This window comes from Cucurbita moschata, unplaced genomic scaffold (genome assembly GCF_002738365.1).
Source record: "Cucurbita moschata cultivar Rifu unplaced genomic scaffold, Cmos_1.0 Cmo_Scf00061, whole genome shotgun sequence".
Lineage (NCBI taxonomy): Eukaryota > Viridiplantae > Streptophyta > Magnoliopsida > Cucurbitales > Cucurbitaceae > Cucurbita > Cucurbita moschata.
The window spans coordinates 96,286-120,669 of record NW_019268577.1 but is presented as its reverse complement, the minus strand read 5'-3'; the positions used below and the strand labels follow the sequence as shown (position 1 = coordinate 120,669).

The window sequence follows — 24,384 nt, the reverse complement described above, 5'->3', positions numbered from 1 at the left end:
ACTCTCAACTATATCTATATATCTAAAGACTCAAGATATCTTAGATTATTTTTTGGATATGTTGCTCATCTCAAAATGGAAGAAATCCACTTCTTCAGATTCCACCCTCTCCGCGAGAGCACGCTATCATAATTATATTCCTACTGACTAAATAGAAAGTTCTAGGTGGCCTGATTATTCATAATTCAAAAAAGTATGATCCTAAGAAAATGAAAAGAATGTTCGAGTGTAGAGGATTTCCAATCAAATATTGAAGTTGTGACCATATATATCTTTATCTTTCATCTTTAACTGATGTTAACACCACCACCACATATAAATGCGCTCCTCTCCCCTGAATTTGGAAAGATTTTCAAAGAGAAAGTCTCAGCAGTATATTCTACAAAAAAGGATCTATGAGAGAAAGAGATTACATTCGTATGTTAGGGACATGTACATTAAAAGCAATGATGCTACATGTTTTGTGGGGTAGTGTCTTCAATTGTTTGACTGATTATCCCGTGGTCAAAATGTCAACTTAGGTAGACCAGCTTTCATCCTCTGTTCGATTCTAGTTTTAGTGGTTGGTTGGTGTCGGGCCTGGACTCCCTTCTTTGATAATAAGTACTATTGATTTCGGAATTTAGCATCATTTTTATTTTTAATGATTAATGTCAAGGTTCTCTCTATATAAATAGAACTCTATGCCAAAGATGGAAAAAGGGGCGAATCCCAAATTCTCTTCTCTTTTACGAGATTAAGAAGTTGATTAGGACAAAGGCTGGGAATCGTGTTCCACTAACATGTATGTGGCCGGCCTGTCACTTTGAAATGAGTCTTCTTCCCATTTAAATGAATCTACCAATTAGGTATGTAAGCCTAAGGGAGGGCTGATGTTGATATACATCCTTCTTCTTTCTTCTTATTCTTAATATCTCGCCTCGACCCCTCCTCCCTCTCGGCCCCATTCCATTGAATGAATTATCATTATACTACAATGAGGATTTAGTCAATAGAACCCATTCGATATGATGTGACGAGTTATTCAAGCGCATGGGATGCAGCGCGCTCATCATGATGACTGAATATTCATTCAAACTAGCAGCCGCTTATGAGGGGTATACAATTGATTTCCCTACCTTTCTGGATTTCCGTGGGAGAATTGACCGATCTAGATTCTGACATTTTCATTCAGTAGGGGATTAAGGGCAAAGTGTAATACTCTTTTCACCAAATGATGTCAAAGTAATTTCAACATTTCTCAACCAATGATAAGTCGTGGTTGGCATTTGCTGTGGCGGCCTTTAATTAGATTATAGGAAGTTCGAGGATTATCCTGAGGCCGTTAACTGGTATCCTTTTGAGCGGATGAATGTCTTTCATTCAGATCCTGAAAGGTTAATCTCGTTTGCTGCTGCCGGGAAGGATCGATCCTTTTCAGTTCCTAAGTCAAGTTTTGTGTTTAGAAAATATGGTAACTGATCCAGTAAAAGTCCCTATCACTCAAAATACCTCTCTCTGCTAGTGCTTATCGACTCGTGAGTTACCTCTTGTTGGATGAAGAACTAGCTAGACAGACTAATCTCATCCTTTCCCAATGTCTGAAAGATCAAGGATGTATACACCTTCTTTCTAAACGTCTGGTTTATTTGCTTGAAAAGAACATAAATCGTTTGTGATGGTCTCAATGGCAAACTAATTCAGTCCCTTTACATGAGATATATGGTAATCAAACATTCGCTATGTCATGTGATATAGTTCTTCAACTATACTATAGGTAGATAGGATTGCTATAATTTATGGTTGGAAAGATTCCCAATCAGCCGCTTGGGTTACTTCAGCATCAGATCAGATCGACCCGTTTGCTATTGTATACCACTATTTCGAAGTGTACAAGATTATATGAAGTTCAAGCCGGAAAAAGGTTTATGACAAATAAAAGGCTAAAGGTAACACTAAGACTACGAGTTCCTACTCAAAAACAGGATACGAGGAAGACTTGTCTGGCTACCTTTGCAAACTTCTTCCATCAGAAGGATGCTTAGACATGCATATGGTAAATATGAGGGCCCCATATAGCTGGGGAAGGATATTCTTGCTGTGCCCATCTATACAGTGAATGAGAATTTCATTGAGACTATTAATTTCTCATTTCGTTAATCGTATCTCGTTAACATATCCCTTTGTCTATCAAGACACTACGCTTAATCCACTCATTCTCATAAACCGGGTTATTCTACATAATCTTTATCCTATGCGAGGCGATATGGATTTCGATCTTCCGTGGGAAGTTCAATTTGAAAGGAAAGAAAAGAGATATTAGAAAAGTTATGCCTAGCCAAAACCCGTAATAAGGGATCCTTGGAAACGTAGAACGGATATGGTATAAGCTTATATAAACTATGTTTGTTGGGCTTATAGATGATCCATGATATATTCTGATGATAGGTGAAAGGAATGAAAAAAAAAAATTTCTTAATGACTTCCTCATCCTATACATATATTTGAGACTTGGTGATGATAACAAAAGATTTTCATAGTCAAAAAGCTCTCAACGAAAAAGATTCATTTGATATTCTTTGGGGTGCCCTAGTGAATACGATTTCTCAAGAACATTACAAGGATTCGGATTGAGAATAGCTAGAATTGATTTAAAGACCACATTCAGAAGATGTATTGACTGTGAGATCTTATCTTTTATGCGGCTCTTAATGAAGCTTACACCCGATTAAGGTAAGTTGACTCTGAAACTGATGTTATGAGGAAAACCTTTACACTCTGTAGTGCTATCCAAGACGGGAATGATATTCCATTAAAGACTTTGAATAGTCATATTGATGAACATTTGGTAAAGCAGAGGATTACGACGATGCAGAGATCTCTATCCTCTTTATTCTCATTCTCATCTATCTTTCCTGGAAGGATGGAGAGCGCCCCTCCTATCTACGATGACGAGTTTGCTATCAAGCTCTAGGAATGCCTCTACCTACAATAAAGTGGATGAGATCCTAAAGTGAAAGTCAAGAGGTCGGCCGATCGGAGATGATAAAAAGCTAAATCGATATTCTGAGCATCTCACATCACTCGCCCCTAATAAAGTCCAATAAAAAAGTCCAAGGAGCCAGCCCATTCATTGTAGCTGATACTGAGTGAGACAGTTATACTAAATAAATAATGTTCATGTATAGTTACATTACACTATAGCTTTCTTAGGAGTCAATCCTGGTAATTCTTTTTCTTCAAAGCCTGAGCGAGACCCATTTCAGTGAAGATTACTCCATTATCAATTATGATTGAATCCTTTTAAGAGAGGAGTGGAAAAGATGTTTGTTGTTTGACTTTATCCTTTATAGAGCGTTTAGTGGGATTCAATCCATTGATTAAAACGGTCTACTTTCACAACACAACCACGATTGGTACCTAATGAAAGATTTAGCAACTGATCATGGCAATAAGTACACGATCAAGCCCCTTTTGAGGAACCATAAGCTATATGAGTTATCCTGTCTTGGTAATAAGCTGCTATTCCGTCTAAGAGACTCCTTGACCCGCGGGCTATCAAAAAATCTCTGTCCTCAATAATTAGGAAATCAAATAAAGGCTTTATCCCACATGAGAAAGTGCAAATGTCGAGTCTGAGCCTACTCCAGAGATGAATTGATATCTTACATGAAAGAGGCGTGTTTGTTAGGCGGTGTGATGCGCTCAATCTATTTATTTTGGAGAGTGACAAAATTGACCTTATCCTCGCTAGCTATCACTATCTTTCGCATGAACTATTCTGATATACCAAGTAGGAACAAATGAATTCGTCGTGCTTATACTAAGAATATGGAGGCCATGCTGATGTTTATAAAGCTCTTCGGTGAGAATTTAGACTATTACGACGGGAACTCATTATTATTATATCCCTATATCATGATGTCCTTTCCAATGCCTGGGGTTAAACCTGTTTGGCATGGTAACTTACAAAGAGGATTTAGACAACTTGTTTGGCTTTATTGAGAGGCCTAGATTGTCTATCCTCGTACGATCTCTCGACCTATCGAGATGCTCGGACTTAAACCAACTCCCCTTTTCCCAACCGGTCATTTCATGGAAGTGTATTATAGCGAAGAGTTCAAGTATGCGCACAAGATAGATAGGCTACCAAATCCTTCCTTTATGCGTGTTTGATAAGTAAGAAGATAACAGTCCTTTCGGGAACTTTCCTCCTCGAAAGAAGACAAGAAGCTAAGAGATCAGGTAATGACAAAATGTCCTATGTTTACACTGCTTACAAGATGATGATGAACTCACTATACGATAGATTGGGTATTAACATTCACCCTATAATAAAAGCACAATAACAGAGATCTGTAGTCTTGATCGATATAACCATTTGACAATGAAAAGTAGGGATTGAGTCTTTGGGGACAAGCTCAGTGATTTCTTATTACTATATAAACTAGATATATATAATAGTGACTTATGTTAGCAATATCGAACAAATATCCTTGACTGGAATCCTCCAAAGATCTCGGCACTGCGATTGGCTGCAGCGGTCACAGCATGTGCTCGTATTCATATCTCAAGAGCTTACTACACGGATACTTTAGCTGTTGTTCTTTTCACCCCTCTCCCTTTGGTCGAGCGGTTTCACCCCTCTCCTCCCTTTCTTTTCTCGGTTTCATGTCTTCGACCCTCTCCTCTTCTCGTCGAGCGTCTTTGACCCTTTTCCTGATTGAACTCGGTAAACTCATTAGCTACTGAACCTGAAAGTGTTTCAAGTCAAGCCTCTACTCCTACTTCTTTCCCTCTGACGGACCATTAATTAATTTATTCTATCCCCATATAACTGTAAAAGTTCGTAAGACCTTTCTCCCTAAGGAAAGCAGCTGAAAGCTAAGAAATTCTATCTCCATATAACTGTAAAACCTTGTAAAACTTTTTTACCTAAGGAAAGGTGCTGAAAGAAAAAATTTTCTATCCAACATAGGGGTAAAACATTAAAAGAGGTTTTCCCCTAAGGAAAGCTGCTTCAAGCTAATTTATTCTATCTCCATATAACTGTAAAAGTTCGTCAGAGATTTTTCCCTAACAATAGCTCCTGAAAGAAATTCAATTCTATCTTCTCCCTATTTTTAGGGATCAAATCTAGTAAAGGTAATTACGTATTAAGGATGAGAATTAGGTCAAGCATTCGCCTATTCTTTCTGGTCTCATTGCTCCGCTACGTCACCTGTCGATTTCATAGCTTCCTTCGCCCCCTTTCCTTCTGGAACTCGTAAATAGGTCTTTTATTCTTGATCTTCTCTTCACTATTCATTCCCCTGAACTATGTATGTCCAGCCAATTAACTCCTCGCTTTAGTCCGTTCTTTTTCTTCTTTGCTTTGGGCTCGCCTCGCGGTCATAAAGGTTCCCCATAATTAGTTAAGGGGATTACTACCCCCCAAAAGGCAAATCCGAGTCTTGGCAGTGAGAAAGTGAAAGTTGATTATACTAGCCGATCGATTGTGATTCCCAATACAGTACAGTAGTCAAAATAGGGTAGGGCCACCATCAGACTGATTTTCATAATTCCAATCTGGAAAAAGAATGGATATCTTGGACTTGGTGATGTATCAATTATCCTTTTCACGATCAACTTCTCCCATAATGATATCTATGCTACTTAGTTAGTATTCTCATAATATCAGTCAATTTCATTCTTTTCACTAACTGAGGATGAGGAAGAATTAGCAAATGGATCAACCCCGGCTAATTTTCTATCTCCAAGGAAACCCCCCCTGATCCACTATCAAAAAATACCTAATTCTCCTTTTGGGGCTTCGACTCTAACATAAAGTTCTTGTTTCGCAAATTCCAAAGTTGGCAAAGGGTTTTGACTACGAATGAATCGATAGTGAAAGTCATTCCATTCCATTTCGGAGACTGTCCTCGATCGATCGTATTTCTTTTCATAAGGTCCCCCTGTAATTCCTTCCAAAGCTTGTTGAATCATTTTGTTGATGGATTCATCTCACCAAGTCTGACTAAATACCGAGCTAATGAATTGCCTCTCCCTGATCTGTAACTTCCCAATGAAATGAGTCATAAGACTCAAGATGATCAACTAGACGAGGATCCCATGGTATTCCGCTCGCAGCATTGGTCCTGAGAACCTTGATTACCTCTTCCGCAGAAAGAATGGCTACTCCCCCTCAACTCGTTCTCAAAAACTAGGTAGGATTTTGTGTGTAATTCCAAATGGGAAGTCAGTCTTCCTATCCTATCTTATTGGTGAAACTGACTACTTGACAAGGGATCCTCTTTTTTTCTTCTTTCTTGCGAGATACCGGAGCGGAATGCATTTTTTACCATAAATTGAAATCCGCTTAGCCTCCTTTTTTGATTGTTTTTTACTACTACTAAATGATTAATCTTACTAATTAGCATTTGATGGATTCATTTCGAATAGAGCCGCCATTGAATCTAATTCATATCATCTATCAGAATCTAAGACAGTGCCATATGTGTATTTCTTTGTCAGAATCTCCCATATAAGGTAGGGGCAGGCAGCCAATATAGGAAAAATGTAGCATTACCGAATTATCCATGTGGATAGATATGGATAGCATACTAACTAAAACGACTGCTATGGTAACCAACCGGATTCATACAAGCTCAATCTTCAAATCGATTATAGGATAGGTGCATTTTCCATGCATTTCCTTCTTGCAATTTAGCCAATCCTTGTACCAGTCAGTACCTTCAAATAATAGTATACGGATCATATTTTGAGCTATTATCAATGAGGGTATGACAATCTATTTTCTAATCAATAAGTGAGTTACTAACATACAACCTCTTATTACTTGACTAAGTAGTGCCTTATCTCGGGTTTCTGCTCTTTCTATACACATCTTTCTTTCTCTTCCTTCCTCCTTGGTTGGTTCTTCTTAACCACTTTTCTTTCATTTCACTCTTTTCCTGTGTATTTATTATTCGAAATAGTCAATTCTGTGTTTTTCCATATCCGAAGACAAAAGATATTTGGCTTGTCTGTCAAAAAAAAGATAAGAAGGTACGTACATTTGCTTCAGTTTGGTAAATACCTGTTTTACGTCTTTGACAACGCATAGAGCCTTTCATTACGTCTCGACGAAAATCGGGAATACCTACCATAGCAAAACTATTTCGTCTGATTCGTGGTCTTCATCATCAGTATTTGTGATATCCTTGATCTTCAGAGTTTAGATTGTCGGTCATACGACACCTTTGGCTTTTCTTTCATGAATTTGCCTGATCCTGAACCTATTCATTCTTCTTCTTCTTCTTCTTTACTCCCGGCCGGCGTTCTAACTATTCTATTTGTATGACCATCGAGTCGAGGAACTTCTTTATGGACTGACTAAGTCCAATTGTGAGGACTTGCATTCTCGTTGGGACTGGTTCTTCCTTCTCTATGCGCCCTTACCTTCTTATTCTATCTTTTAGCAAAAGCCCAGTTTGTAGCTGCCGCGCAACTCCCTCCTCCTTATTTACGTGGGAGCTATAAATCTTTGAATCATCATATTTGCTGTGATGTTAATGAAGGGTTCAGACTATTCCCCGGATTTGAATCTTTGGCCCTTTGGGAATGGAGTGACTTTTCTGGTTTGTGCAAGTCATTTTGTTTCATGAGTACTATTGTGGATACATAATGGTATGGGATTATTTGGACTACAAGATCAAACCTGATTCGTCAGCCAGATTGAAATAGTCAACAAATTGGTATTTATAAACATCTTTTTTTCTTCCTTCCATTTTCAATAATTTCGATCATTCTTTTAGCTACTAGTTGCTTTGATCGGCCAGCGCAATTGCCATGGCTCGTCAGTAATCAATCTTTAGTTAGAAATAGCATAGTTCTATGTTATCGCACACATTCCCTCCCCTTCAATTATATTTGATTATTCTTTCTATCTGTCTAAAAGCTAAATTCTTTGATTCGATCAATTACCAATATATTCCCTTGTTCGTTCTCTACTTTGCCAATTGAATGGAAGGAATCTATTACATTTTTGTTCATCTTCATATGAAAATGAATTGGAATTGATAAGGAGTTTGTCAATCATGCTCGAACATGTACTTATTCTAAGTGTCTATCTATTTCCATCGGTATCTAAGGATTGATCACGAGCCTAAATATGCTTAGGCCCCTTATGTGTCTTGAGCTTATACTTCATGCAATTAATATGCCCATTTCATAACATTCTCTGATTTGCTCTAGTCGCCGGAATCTTTTCTCAATTTTGGTTATAGCTATTGCACTGAAGCAGCTATTGGCTCAGCTATTGTTTCGTCAATTTCTCTTTTCGTAACAGAAAAGAAAGTTGTATCAATTTATTTGTTGTCACAGAGTGAGTAAAGATATATGATAAGATGTATAGGGAGGGTGTACTCAATGTGTCCGAGCTTGCCCCACGGATGTATTAGAAATGAGACCTTGGGGCGGATGTAAAGCTAACTAAGCAAATAGCTTCGGCTCCAAGAAGAGAAGACTGTCTTGGTTGGAAGAGATGTGAATCCGCCTGTCCGATTTCTTGAGTGAGTGTTCGCCTTTACTTATGGCATGAAAGAACTCAAAGCAGGGGGCTAGCCTAGCTTATTCATACGTTCTCGAAAAGCCCCCTTGAATCCATCCTCTTTTTTACCGACAAAAACTTGTGCTTGACAATATACATATCTATCCGTTTCGAACATGGGGTTTTTTAGTCCAAGTCTATCTTGTTTTTACTACTCTTTCCTTGGTTAACAAGAGTTGTAGTTTTGCCAATAGTTGTAGGGTTATTCCTTTTCGGTTTCCCTCCCTCATAGAGGAAAGAAAGTAATGCTGCTTTAGTATACGATATGTATCTGTGTACTCGAGCTCCTTCTAAGATAAGAACCCATTTGTTATCATTTAGAATTAGCCGATCCATTAATCCAACTGACAGAGGATTATCAATGGATCCCTTTTTTGTATTTTGACTGGAGATTGGGAATGGACTTTCCTTTCCATAGGACAAATTTGACTGACAGGGGTTATCACACCACTTTAACGACTTTAGCGGCTTGGCCAGTTACTCGAGATTCCCGCCCGATTATTCCATTTTCTAATCTTAGCAATGTCTAACGGTCAACATAGGATCATTTTCTGCTCGAGACCTTTGACTCTTCTCATGTGGGAGTTAGAATAGAATGAATTCCCGTTTATCTACTTCTAGAGATGTGGGGAAGAAAGAAAGGGGTGTGTTGTATTCAGCTACAAAGTTGCTTTTGTACATTGCAGGAAGGAGGGAGGTTACTTTTGTTAATGGGAGTTCTAGGTATCAGGTTCTATGGTTCTAATGACCAACCAACTTTCAATTTGGAAACATCGGCGAATCAATCCTATCCTATAGCACTGTAAATCATATTCTATATCGAATTTTTTAATGCTTTGGCTATCAAATCCCCGCCCCGATTATACCCTACCTATACCCACAGAGACATTTCAGTACTTGTATGCTTCTAGCCGGAATCTTATTCAAAATGGATGGGAGCATATGGATTGGGTCGGATCAATATGGATTCCCCCACGCCCATTCTCCTTTTTCCCCCAGGTTGATCATAATAAACATAAGTCAAATAATCTATCTAGCTTCAACATCTTAAAGAATGCCCTTCCCTCCGTCTCTCACTCATATGGTTTAATGATAGGAATTTGTTCTATAAGCGGGACTCAATGGAGCTATTTTACAAGGAATCTCTCATGGATTTATTGGTGCTGCGCTTTTCTTTTTTTCTTGGCTGGCTGGCGGGAACAAGTTATCTATGATCGAATACGTCTTGGTTATCTCGATGAAATGGACAGAATGGATATTCCAAAAAGATTATCGACTTTGAGTTAGTATCTTATCGATGGCTTCCCTTGCATTGTCGGGTATCAGCGGTTTTGTTGCAAAATTCATAGTCTGTCTCCTAGAGTAGAGTTGTTTGTTGCGATCTCTATCCTTATATCTACCTGTCATAGGTATTGGTATTTAGCCGTATTTGGTTTTCTCACTATCAGTCAGTCAGTTGACAATCTAGGGGTTCCTGATGTCTTACACACTGTTTTCTTATATGGACTCTCCCTTATCTTTGTCAGGCCCTTTCTTTCATTCAATTAGATTAGATGTTAATGTAAATGAACCATAACTATCTAGCCCTATCCCGGACCCCAATAGCATAGCATATCCAAATGGAAACCCCATAGAGGCCACAATTGCAGAATTGACACCTTCGCTTTGATTGATCGCGTATGTAAATAAATGGCGAATATGGTCCAAGTAATAAATGCCCAAGGTTCTTTTCTTTTGGATCCCAATTCCAATACGATCCCCATCCACGTCTCATTAGCCCATACGGCCCCGGAAAGAATGCCTATGCTTAGAAAGGGAGAGAACCCCACAACTAATGAATAGATAACCCCAATGATCTAATTGTTGAATCAGTTGAGACTTATCATAATTATTAGAAAGAATTTTTTAAAAGATTGTTCTCTTCCTTCATTTATTGGATCTCATCAAAGGAAAATAAGGCATTGAATAAATGATTGTTTTTACCCCCACCCAATTCTTAGAGAGAGTGGAAATGTAATCACTATAAGAGCTCCTTCCTTCAAATAATGATCCACATAAAATGCATAACACAATACCATCATACTGACTTGCATCATTAACCAATGAGATTGGGGAGCGGGAACTCATAGTGGGCCCTGAAGCTGAAGTAGCAGTAGCAAACCCTTGGGTAAAACTACTACTTGGTGCAGTTATTGCGCTTACACTTAAATGGTTTTTCTCTTCATAAATACCCGAAATAGCTGAATAATGGAGAAACCCCATGAAAGAAATAGTAATGATTCTAATAAATCACTTAATGGTAAATGCCTCAAATAAATCCAACTCAACCAACGAGTAACTAATAATCCTGTTAGACAGAAAAAAGTAGCTATCATGTCGCCCCCTTTTCTGACGAAGCATAGAGTCCTACGCTTTCATCAACTAATAAGGTTATCAAATGAATTGGGTCATGATTCGGACGTAATCGTAATGGATTGAATACAAATCAGTCTAATTTGACGGGATCCCCTTGGAGACTGGCTTTTATGATTCATACCAAAATAAAATAGTTGAGGTTAAGTCTAATTATTCAATAATACTCTTTTTAGAGAATATACGTAAACCATATTCATAGATCATACCTTGAATCTCACTTCCAATTACTATCTTAATAGGGAGGGGTGAGGGAGGGGTGGGACTTCTATTCTACTTTTTCCGACCGCAACCCAAAAACCTCGCTCGGCGTATGTGGTCTTTTACGAGTATTTTATTGTCTAGTATAGTTAGGATTTTAGCTGTTTCTCTATCTAGCTAGTGATCAAATAAATAGTAGTTATATACATCAATATGTATGGTCTTGGACTATCATGCTTTTTCTTTAGACTTGGGCGAGCTGGCTACTTGATCGATCCACTTACTTCGATTATCGCAATATGAATCACGACTGTTGGTTGGGATTATGCTTCTTATTTCTAGTGACAATTCTATGTCTCACGATCAAGGATATTTGAGATTGTCCGCGTATATGAGTTTGATCAATACGTAAAGGGATTAGTTACTAGTTCGGATTTGAACCGTCTTTCTCTCTCTCTTTTTGGGGAAGGGAAGGGGAAGAGGTTTGGAATGTGTTCTTATCTATTAATAGGGTTTTGGTTGGACAACCAATAGAGGGAGTTTAGAATTTAGGGTCGGGATTGATTTATAATAGTCAATAAAATAACTTGCTTTATAATGAGGGGAATTTCTTATTTCTGACTTTGTGCGCCATCCCATTATTTGCTTGCGGGTGCAGTTGATAAATCTCCTCAATTTCCTCTTCATGTAGGGTTACCTGATGCTATGGAGGGAGGGGCCTACCCCGATTTTTTATACATGTTTCTACGATGGGATGGTAGCTGCGGGAATTTATCTTGCTTGTCGCTCGCCTTCTTCCTTCACCGATAGATATTACCAAACAAAGACCTATTTATTCTGGAACTCCTTATTCTGTTCCTATGAGCTACTGATATTGGAGAGTCCATTCATGAAATCCGGAACCGGAACCTAGTCATAATCGTTCACCTTACTCCTCTTTCTATTTTGAGGGTCATTGAACTCTGGAACATAGGCTGGATGAGAAGAAGATGAGAGTCAGTCAGTCAGTCAGAATGTATTTCTCTCGAGCCGAGCTTCTTGAACTCGTTAAATAGGTGTGTGTTTTATTCTTGATCTGATCTTTCTCCTTTCAAAGACTTGGTAAATGGGGCTGGATGATTAGCTACTCTCCCTCCTTTATTTACCCATTTATTTCTTCAAACCCAAACAAGGTAAAGTAAAGCTGCTTCGCTCATGAACCTGACCTTTACAGTAAAAGAAAGAGTGAAAGAAAGCATCAAGATAAGTCAAACAAAGAAGAAATAGGGGAAGAAGCAAACAGATAATGTACGAGGTTTAGGGGAAGAGAATGAATCGAGAGGTGAATGGGCAGGAGTGAAGACGAAGACAGAGTGAAGGAATAGTAGTCTTTCCATTGTTGTATAGAGGGAAAGGAGAGAAAGAAAGCATAAAGGAGCAAAGCGACCCTAAATCAAATAGCTTTACTGAATGAAAGAATGAATCTCATTCATTTTCTTAGTTTACCGTTCAATCAAGTAGTTGTTCCTGGGCAGGGGAAGGAGTTAAAGTAAGAAGAAGAGAATATGCGAGTGAAGGAGGTTACAGTGAAAGAAGGGAAAAAACAATCACAGAATAGAATGAAGGTAATAATCTAGTAGAGTCAAAGGAGAAGAGAAAGAATGAATAGTGAAACCCGAGTAAGAGAGATTTACCTAGTCAAACCCTAGTTCAAGAATAAATAGATGAAGGTTGAGGGACGAAGTGCAACACCATAAGGGAGAGGATTGACTTAATATGCCATTACCTTTAGCCCTCAAAATAGACAGAGGATAACATTTTTTAATTAAGTTAAGGGTCTTTACTGTCTAATTCAGAAATAGAGTAGTTGTAGAGGTTCAATAGTTAAATCAGGTTACGGAGAAAGGAGAAATAGCAATAAGGAGCGAAGACGAAGACAGAGTAGGCGAAATCAGGGTCAGAAGTAATAGTCTGGTTCTCTCTCATTCATAAGGGGAGAAAGAAAGAATATGCTTTACCTCCTCCTCTAATAGTTCCACCTGAGTTCAAGAAGGGTACGGGGAAGGCAATGAAATTGTGAGACAAAATAAGGCGAAGGAGCGGAGCCGCTTTACCTTAAGGGGAGGGGAAAGAGTCAGTTGCGATAGGAGAAAGATTCGTTTAAGAAGAATATAGGTTCATTCATCTTTCGTTCAGTCAGTCTTTACAGGTAAAAAAGTTCGTTCATCTAGTTCAGTAGCTTTACCTGATTCTCATACAGCCTATTTACCTTACTACCTTGTGATTGAGTTCTGGCTCATGTCTTTCAACACTTCCCTGAACTGGAATGGAGAATGTGCATCTTTAGTCTTGCCTATACCTGAGAGAAAAGTAAAGGCTATTAGGTTCAGTCTCTCTAATTAATCTTTATTACAGGGGAGAAGAGAAAGAATGAATAGTTCAACCCTCGGTCAATGAAAGGAATAAATAAATAGAGAATATCCTCAAAGGTTAAGGAGTTTACTGTGTTTGAAGGAATACGAGAATGAATATCTTTCTTACAGGCAGGCAGGAGAGGAATGATGAAAACTAGACGAAGAGGAAAAGCAGAATGCCGAGGTAGAGTAAAGGTGCTCAGCAGCTCGACAAAGGAGAGGGGCCACGCTGTAAGACCAACCTCGTTTACAATAAGCTAAGGGAATAAATAGAGTATAAGGGGGGAAGGAGAATTCAATCAAATAGCTTTCCCGAGTAAAAGAGTTCTGGTTCAGGTGATTGAGTGGCAAGGAAAGGAATTGACTCTCTCTTCTTTCATTCTCTATCGGTTAAGGTTCAGGAGTAAAGGTTCGGGATTGAATATGAATAGATTCTAGAACTGTAAACGAGAATGAATAAGTAGTTTTTACTGTTCCTTCAATCAAAGAGCTACTTCATTCATCTTTCTTTCGGCTTTACCTTGAGGCAGTCGAGTCAAAGAGTGAAATCAGGTTCAGGACAGGAGCGAAGCAAGCTGTGTGAGACCCATAGGTAATCTCAGCCTATTCTATTTAGTTACCTTGGTGTGAAAGAAAGGAGAAGATCAAGGCTTCCGGAGTTAAGGAAAATGAATCTTGAATTGGATTCGGAAAGAAAAGAGATAGTGAATCTCGAGTTGTAGAGGTTCAAGAGTGAAACCGCTCGACCAAAGGGAGAGGAGTGAAATCAGATTCCATATCAAGAAGAAATAGCAATAAAGAGCGAAGCAATGAAACCGATAGGGGCAGGAGCGAAGCAATGAAACCGATAGGTGATTGAGCCGAAGTTCCGTTTGTTCACTCTCATTCTTGTTTCGTTTCTTCTTGTCTTGTCTCTTCTCTTTTCTTTCCTCTGCCTGTAAAGAAAGGATAGGTTGGTTCGTGAAGTAGCTCTTTTTCGGTTTCTTCCTCTTTTACAGTTCAATCCCTCTCATTCAGAAATAGGTTCATATGAGTTCAATCAATCTAATTAATGAATAAATAGTCTGTCTTTACTTACCTTGTTTAATCAGTCCAGGAGAGAAGCCACTTTATAGTTCAAGTAGGATAATTCATCTTTCATTTCGTCTTTCCTTGTTCATTCGTTTCTCTTTCTTCATCTTGTCTTGCTTCAGTCTTTGTTTCCAGTGAAAGAAGTAAAGGAAATAACAGAGAACGAGTTTAATCAGTAGTTAAGGAGACTGAACGAATGAGACCTTGTTGTAGAGGTGACGGTGCGAAGCGAACATCCTTTCTCTTTTACCTTGTGTTTGAGAAGGAGTGAAGGAGAAGATCAAGAAGAAATAGTCTTTACAGTCTAATGAATAAAGAGTCTGACAGTTAACTCGAATGAAGAAATAGGTTCAGTAGTTCAGGTCATATCGTCAAAGGGAAAGGTTCTTCAAATAGCTTGACCTACGAGTCAGTCAAAGAGTGAAAGCAAGCCAGTTCTGTATCATTCATAAGGAGTCTTGATCTTTGTTTACAGTTCGTTCAAGAATAACTCTCAATTCTCTAGTAAAGCCCTTTTCATCATTTCTTCGCATGTACCCGCACAATAGTAGCATGAAAGTAATGTCCCTTGATTTCATTTCACTTCAGCCTGTGATTGATAAATGGCTTCCACACAAAATAGGAAACGGTCTCTAGAACGCATAAATGGTTGGGAATGAACCTTTTCATCATCTTTGGTAAAATCAAGTCCACCGCGTAGACATTCATAAACGACTCTACCATACTGATTAGCGTATAATCCCTATTTTGGTTTACATAGTACATCCCAATAGAGGGCGACCATACTGATTCACTGCAATTTCTCTCTTTTAACCTGAACTGGATACCATGAGGCGGGCCTTGGAAAGTTTGAATATAAGCAGTAGGTAGGGAAGGGATTCGCAAACAGACGTGGAGCACGCGGAGCCTTGAATACAAATACATTAACCACAATAGAAGTCAACATCTTAGTAACAGAACCTTCTTCAAAAGGGTCTAGAGGATAAGCTAGATAAGCAATATATTGATTTTCTTCTCCAGGAACAGACAGGCTCGATTCCATAATTCCATAGCATCGTCCTTTGTAAGGATCAAGACTGGTTGGTAAGCCCATCGGTCAGTTGTCCATGTACTAGTAGAAGATTCAACAGCTACAACGACCCCAGCTTCCTTGGAATTCCCGGTGGAGGAGTTACTCGGAATGCTCCCAGCCAAGATCTCAGTATCTTTGGTTTCATATTCAGGAGTATCATAAGTGACTGTAGAATCTTGACTTTAACACCAGCTTTGAATCCAACACTTGCTGCTTTAGTCTCAGTTTGTGGTGACATAAGGCCCTTCGCTCCCTACAACTCATTCATTCATCATTCTCGCAACAACAAGGTCTACTCGACATGAATTAGGGGTTAATTCAATCTTTTATAGGTATAGGATAGGAATCCTTTCACAAAATTCTCAATTAATATTAGAAAGAAGAATGGTTCGTTATTAGACACCAGGGTATTTGATTCACCAAAGCATTATTGTTTACTCTTGTATGGCGCAACTCAATCCTTTTTCAAGTTTGTAATCTTTTGCCTCAAAATATTGAAAGAAAAAAGAAAGAAAAGAAGAATCGAATCCACCGAAAAAGAGCTGCTGAACCAGAACCAATATTACCTGACCGGATTGAACTGTAAACTAAGATGAAAGATTAATCTTTACCTTAATAAATCATAAGGATCAAGACGAAAGATGAAAGAAAAGGTGAGACTGCACTGTTAGAAGGCAGAGTCCATTCCTTGCAGCAACTGAACCTATACTTGTTACAATTATAGAAATAGAAAGAAGAAGAATCAGAGAATGAAAGAGAAGCGACCGATATGACCTGAGCTACTTCCTGAACCAATATTACCTGACCTACACCTTTGACTCTATTATCTGATTGAACTGGAAACAAAGAAAGAAGAAACCAAAAACCTTTAACTATCCGAGTTTACTATAAAAGGGAGCTGCAAATGAAAGATGAATGAGAGTTGTAAGTCTTTGAAAGAAGGGAGAGGAGCGAAGCGAAGCAACTCGATAGATCGGGCCGGGAGGGAGAGGAGCGCAGCAACGAAAACGAGAAGAAGCACGAAGCAAGCAGTCAAACAAGGAATCGGGGAGAGGAGCGCAGCAATGAGACCACAAGGAATAGAACGCAGACTTTTTCTTAGTGCTAGCTTTACCGAGTAAAAGAGTGAAAGAATCATCCTCCTGTTTACCGACCGAGTCTTTGAAGGGAAAGAACTAGAACAGAAAGGAATAAAGTCAAAGAAAAGGTTCTTATCTATCATCCAACCCAAGCTCCTTTACCTCTGGAAATCAAGCAAGGGGGAATATCGGGGAAGGAGCTCTCGTCTCAACCACTTCCTCTTTAACTGAATAGGGTTACAAGGTTCAGGTGAATGGGCGAACCAATGAGACCATAAAGAAAGAAGAGGTTCAGAATTGAATAGTAACATAATAAGGGGAAAGAAAGAAGAAGAAGATTATAAAATATAGCTTTAACGAGTGATCGAATAGTTAAATCCTTGTTTACTAGGTTCATGAGTCAAATCAGGTTGTTCAGGTTCAGGAGTGAAAGAAAGTGAAGGAAAGAAGAGATGAGAGAGAGACCGGCCACGTGTCAAGTTCTAATCTTTCTTCTTCTCTTACATCCTTTCATTTGATTTGACCTTGTGAAATCAGGTTCAGGTCCAATTCAGGAGAAAGAATCCATAGGAATAGGAAAAGGAGTGAAATGCAGCAATGAGACAAACCGATAGGGGAAGGAGTGAAACAGCTCGACCGCGAGGGAGAGGAGCTTTTCCTGATTCTCATACAGCCTATGTAAAAGAGTTAAATGAACGAAAAAATAGGGAATATCGGTTCAGGGTCAGGAGAATTCTTCTTGAGTCTTTTACCGACCGTAAAGCCGCTAATGAATTGAGGATTGACTTCCCGTGAAGGAGAATGAATGTTGAGTCGAGACTCTCCACTCTCCCTTCTTTCTCTATCGGTTACAGTTCAGGATCATTAATGTTTCTTTCTTCCTCTTTCCCTTCTGGCATTCTCGAAAGGTGAAGTAGCGAACGGCATATCATATCAGTTCCAGAGTTCCATCAATAGGAGAAGGAGGATCAGGAGTCTTTGTCTTGTCTCCCTTCTTTCATTCTCTTATCTTTTTTTCTCTTGTAAACAAGCGTTGGTTGAACTATTGATCTTTCATTTTCTTCTAATTCTTGCATTCATTTACTCGACTGGAAAGGGAAGGGAATAGAGGTTTAGGAGTAAGTAGAGAAGAAGGTAGTTTACGAGGGGTGAAAGAGCGAGACCGCGAGGGAGAGGGGCAGTTCAGTCGAATGAATCTCACGTATTTCTCTTTTTCTTTTCCCTTGTTGGTTCAGGCAATGTAATTGCTTTACCTCGTTGTATAGGTTCAGAGGAAGTAGTTAAGTCGAATTCATCCCTTTTCTTACAGTTCAATCTGGTTCGTGAAGTAGTTCATGAGTTTACCTTGTCTTTGTTTGAATAAAGAAAGAGGAGTGAAGGCGGAGGTTACGGAGAAAGACTAACTACTATGTTACCTCCTTCAATAAGGGAAAATGGCCCTAAATCCCCGGAAAGTAAAAACTCTAATTAATTTCAGCAGCTTTTGTTAGTGAAAAAGAGAGAATGAAACGTAAAGCATCAACTCTAATTAATTGAAGCAGCTTTTGTTAGTGAAAAAGAGAAATGAACGAAAATCCCGGGAAAGTCAGAAGAAACTAAATCATCAATGGTCTTTACAGGATCAGGAGTCTTTGTCTTATCTCCCGTCTTTCCTTTCAACACTTTCTTGAACTGTAAAGGAATAAAGGATTCTTCTTCTTTCACTGTAAACTCATTCATTCAATCAGGTTCGGGTTCAATAGCTAATTAATGAATTTACTCACTCTCATTCCATTCATCTTTCAGCTTTACAGTTCGTTCAATCAAACAAAGAGCTACTGAACACCTATTTACCTTGGGAAAGAGTGAAATCAGTCTCTCTCATTCTTGCTTGTTTCGGCTTGACTTCCTGTAGAGGTTCAGGCAATGGAATTGTGTGTGAGCCCGAGGGTTAGAGTAGAGGCGAATAAGCTAAGCGTAGAAACCAACCGATAGGGAGAGTTGTTCAAGAAGGCAGAGTGAGTTTACAAAGAAGAACATAGGGTAGGGACAAGTGATTGAGTTTATCTTGTTCAATCAGGAGAAAGATCAGAGCTAAGATTCCCAGTTTACTGTTCCTGAAGGAATCGGATCATGAAGAGGAAAGGCGCGAAGCCGAGGTTCAGTCTCATTAACTTCTTCTTTTACAGTTCAGTAGGAGCTTGATTGAGAGTCTCTCTTCTAGTTTCGTCTTGACTTCTAGTGATTGAGTTCAGGAAGTAGCGAAGGATAGGTAGGATCATTCTTGCTTGTTTACTCTTTACGTCCAGTTCAGGATAGGTTCACTCTCATTAAGCTTGATTTCATCTTTTGGCCCTTGTGAAAGAAAGAGTGAAAGAAGGTGTGGTTCAGTAGTCTCAGGGTTTCATTCAGTAGCTCCGGCAATGGAATTGCTTTACCTTAGGACAGGTGAAGGAGATTGATAAAGGTTCGAGATTGAATCTGAATGGACTCTCCCTTATAAAGACTCCTTATTCATTCTAGATCTGATCCTTTCTTTCACTCTAAAGCAATGCAATTATGATCACAAGATAGCTTTAATCTAGGTTCTCTGACTTCTTTCACTAGGGTTGAACTAACTATTCTTGAACTGGCTGGGGTTTGACTATCACCCGGTAAAGCAGCTAATGAATTGACTCGACTTTAAACACTCCTTTCTTTCCTTATTCCTTCTTCTGAACCTGATTGAACAAGGTAAACTAGATGGAGGATGATTCTTTCACTCACTCTCCTGTAAGAAAGAAGCAAGAATGAGACAGAATAGGAAGGGAAGGAACTGGCTGGGTTGGAAGGAACTGGCCGGCTGGCTTCGCTCCTTCACCTCCTTATTCATCAAGTAAAGACTGAAGCTTGATTCATTCGACTGAACTACTGAGCCTCTATCTCTTCCCAGCAGTTCTTGTTGTTCGTTTCCTCTCCCTGAACTGTAAAAGATCAATACTCAAGAAGAAGAATTATCAATAACTACTTCCCTTCCCTTATTGAACTCGATAAAGCGGCTAATTCATGGACTCTCTCTCCAGAACTAACTGTAAAAGAAGACTCTCGATGCATTCTCATTTACAATGATAGGGAGAATCAAACTTAACTGCTCCTTTTCCGATATTACCAGAAGTTATTGGATTAAGGAAGTCAAGCCTAAACTCAAGAGTCATGAGACAGAACTACTTCGCTTGCTTCGCCTCTCCCTATTTTGTTGGTCATTTCTGTCTTTCACAAGGGAAATAGGTTTAGTAGCTAATTAATTGACTCCTCTCCCTATTTTGTTGGTCATTTCAGTCTTTCACTCAGTAAAGCATATTATTTCTTTCTCTTGAAATTGAAAGTCAAGACTCTACAGACCTCTTCCCTTCCCCTTTTCCTATCCTTTTCGGACCAACCAACCCGGCTCCGACAAGTCTTTCTTCATTTTTGGGGATGAGCGGAGTAGTCAAAGAAGAAATCAAAGAAAATGCAAGCTTTTCATTTTGTCTCCAATTCGGGCGAGAGAACCAAGTTTTTATCAAGTTTGTTGTTTTACTCGGTCCGAGATTATGTTTTTCACTTATATATATAATAGATCTTTTATTGTGCATCATTAGGAAACTCTTCAATAGATCCTGAAGGCAAATAGTGGGAAAGGACTCTATTGTTCGGAGAGTCATGTGGGGCATGATGGGACAAGACTGAAGTTTTTTGAACTTACTAAAACAGAAGTACTTACTATAGCTAAAGAAGTGGGTCCCTCTAGAACCTCACCCGTCGACTAGGTTAGTGTAACTGCACACAGTCCTATTGAGCCATTTGAAATAATCCCATGGATTCCTATTATGAAGATAGAAAATCTTTCTCATTCACAAATCTATCTTTCTTGACTTTATGCTACTCACTCTCAGTTTGGTCGTACTTTGGATTTCTTCGAGGTGGTTAACTACTTTCTTTTTTAACCGTAAGAGGGAGTTCATTCACAGAACCCGCTGGCTCCAGAACCTGTGGAAGTTCCCCACGTCGACCCCATGAAGCACTTCTAAGTTCCATTCACACTTTGTTTGATTCTTTAGCAAGTTCGGTAACATTGTGAGAAGGGGGAAGGGCTGCTGTCCGTTCACTTTCCGGAAATGTCAGAAAGAGATTCCAGTGTCACAGGCAGAGTTATGTCTCCGATCAGAAAATATCTGCGGAGATGGATATTGAACCCGCGGATGGGTGGAGGAGAGAAAGGACCACTCTAATCTCCGTCTTTAAAGGAGAATGAAGAGAAAGTTGAGGATTGACTGATAGTTAACTCTCATTCATCTTTAGGATTGACTTATGAATTACCTCGGCCCAAAAGACCTCAATTCTAATGTTTTACAATTAAATGGGGATAAAAAAAGATTTGATTTCAGCTCCCGCTATTAGGGAAAAAATGATTTTACTGTTTTACCCCTATGCTGGATACAAAATATTTGATTGAAGCAGCTTTCCTTAGGGAAAAAGATCTTACAAACTTTTACAGTTATATGTAGATAGAATTTCTTTTCTTTCAGCTACTTTCCTTAGGGAAAAAGGTCTTACGAACTTTTACAGTTATATGTAGATAGAATTTCTTTTCTTTCAGCTGCTGCTAAGGTTCAGGAGATGCATTTTTTGTACTGGTATTATTGTCCAAGTTCAGAGGGAATATTATCTTTCTTCTTTCTGCCTTTTTTTCCCACGACGACTAGTAAGAGGCAAATAACAAATTTCACTTCGAATTCCGAACCTCAACATCCTGCTGCTCATGGTGTTTCATGATCAGTATTGAAAATGAACGGAGAAGTGGTGGAACGTGCGGAACCACATATTGGATTACTCCAGTGCAGCACGAAGCCGCTGACGCAGAGTCGGCTCCTATGCCGCTAGCTATGCCCTGCTTGGTCCCTTGACACGGTGGAGGTTCCCTCCGTAGCGCATCATGAGCACCGGGGGGCGGTTGAGCTACTCAAGCGAACCGCCCTACCTTACTACAAGATAGGGACAAAAGGGAGAAGGTTGTGAAGGTAGCCTCGTTATCCACACCTCTGGTCGTAGGAGGACCGATCTGGGTTTTCATGAGTGTTGGCAGGTCCTGGAGTGCTTGTCAAGGGCTCTCGCGCATACCCCAGGGTGATCATCACCACCTGCACCTCACTCGCATCTCGGCACGGTGGAACGTGTAACCTGCCTGCAGTCTCATTCAACTACATTTGTTCCTATAATCCATAGCCTAACAGAACACAGCAGCGAAGGGCAACCTGCCCATACAGCCAGCGGGGAGGATGGCACTACTGACAAAGACCGTCTGGCGAAAACGCCGCAGGTGCGAAGCGTGGTAGGCCTGTGCCGGGGGAGCATAGCATAGGCAGAAAAGGTAGCCCGGACGGTGGAAGAGCAAGGGGAGGCCTGGTCATTTGACAGAAATCAAAGGCTTTTCCCCTATTATCAATCAAAGAACCTATGAAGTAAAGGGAAGTGCATCAATTCTTGGAAAAAGAGGGAGGGAGCGAGCCTAAAGTCAATTCAATGAATAGATCTCGAGTCAACGGTACGACAGACAGAGAGCTGCCTACACGCGAATTAGCTTCCGAGGTCAAGAAGTCTTAATTTCACTACAGGATTGATTTGCGAATGAATGCTGGGCCACATCGAATGGCGTGAGCCACATGTGGGGAGACTCGCACGTACGGTTTTTAGGGGGATCCGGTCGAAAGCCCAGCCTAGCCCACCCGACTAGAGGGACTGAGAAATTAATAGAGTACAAAACTTATCTTCAAGCTTTACCTTATTCTGATCGTTCAAAGGGCGATCGCGGAGTCACTAAATGAAGTCCTCCCTTTCTTTCAGAGGTGCTGACCCGCAGCGAGGCAGGGATGACTAAGTGACATATGGAATATGGCGACGACAACAGCATGTCCGCAAACGAGATAAGAGGTAGAGCCAACGACCCACTAAGACTCACGTATCTACAACTACATCCTCGAGCGGCAGTCAAACAGAGGCGTGAATGCAAGATGCCATCAGAATGATCGGCCGGACAGAGGCTAGGGCTGCTTTCTTCCCACCGCGTCCTTCCCCTTGTGTGTCGGAGATATAAAGCGAGTGCACCGAAAAAGAATGAGAACTAACTGGGTTGATCTATTCTATGGCGAAGCATCCGAAGCATAACTGCACACTCACACAATCTTTGACAGAGATAGGAGCATTCGGTGGAACCTGTGAACTACACTTGCTTCTGGATAGATGTGTGGGACAGAGGGCTCGTGGTACCAGCTGCCCTTCCTCCTCTGCTTTAAGAACCGTGTGAACAGAGAGTGCGCAGAAGGGAAAGAGGTCCTCATACGGAGTCGCACACTAAGGCTGTGCGGGAGACTGAAGAATGGGTCAAGTAAACTCCCCCGGGGCCGGCAAAATCAGAGATGAAGCTTTATGGTATTTCTCTTTGTTTTTATTGGAATTGGAAAAGGAGATGGGTATCTCGAAAGGGAAGGCAGAGGTAGTACTTCGAATGATGAAGAGAGGCAGCTCGGCAAAGAAGGAATGGTAGGTAAATCGTCAAAGATGACTTCTTTATTGGCGAAACGAAGGGCAAAATAGCGCCAATGATTCTCTCGATCTGGATTTACAATGCCTCGGTAAAGAGGTCGATCTCGATGACAACACCCTTTTCTTCTCTTCCTTACCGGGGAATCTTCTCTTATGGCCTTCACCACCCGCCCAACCCGAAAATCGAACCCAGCCTCCTTCTAATCCATTCATTTCTGCAAGCAGGTTTGAATAAGACCTTCTATTGCATAAGCTAAAAAAGCGAGAAGTACAGCGGGATAGGCTTTGGAAACTGGGGGGATTCGTAAGAAGGGCGAAGGAATTGCTTTCAATAGTCTTGCTCGGCGAGCTACTTACTCCCTCTTCTCGTAACCCACCTATTATTCAGTCAGTCAAAGAAAGAGAACGACAACGCACACGCTCGATCTAGATATAAAACAAAGAACAGGATAGAGAAAATTGCAAGGAGAACTCTGGCTAAAAGGATTTTTTTGTATTAATGACTTCACATATGTACAGAGAGAATTATAGAGAATAGAAAGTACATTTTCAAAGCTCTACTGGACGGGCTATATATATGGTTCAGTCTACTATATATAGCTTTACCAGATTTAACAATCTACTATATATAGCTATTTACCATATATAGCTTTACCGGATATAACTTTACCATATATGGCTTTACCAAATATGGCTTTACCAAATATAACTTTACGAGATATAGCCGTTGACCAAGCTATAAATACAGGGAGCAGACTCCATAACCTAACAATTCTCCCACTTGGAAACTGATCCTACACCATACCAATTAAGGCTTTGCATAACCTTAATTTTCCAACATCAACACATTTTGTCAACATGTCTGCTGGATTCTTTGCACTCTCTATCTTCTCCAAACACATATCGCCTTCTTCCACTAACCTACGAGTGAAATGGTACCATCTTCTAATGTGTTTTGTCCTTGAATGATAGACTGGGTTTTTCACCAACTGTATGGCACTCTGACTATCTGTATAAAGGATCTTCTTGCACTGCTTCCGGCCTAAT

At 39.9% G+C, this 24,384-nt stretch overlaps 1 pseudogene; it reads right to left on the bottom strand.

Annotated features, from left to right (window-relative positions):
- Positions 1-22,463: 22,463 nt before the first annotated feature.
- LOC111437002 lies at positions 22,464-23,154 on the bottom strand (annotated as a pseudogene).
- Positions 23,155-24,384: the final 1,230 nt, after the last annotated feature.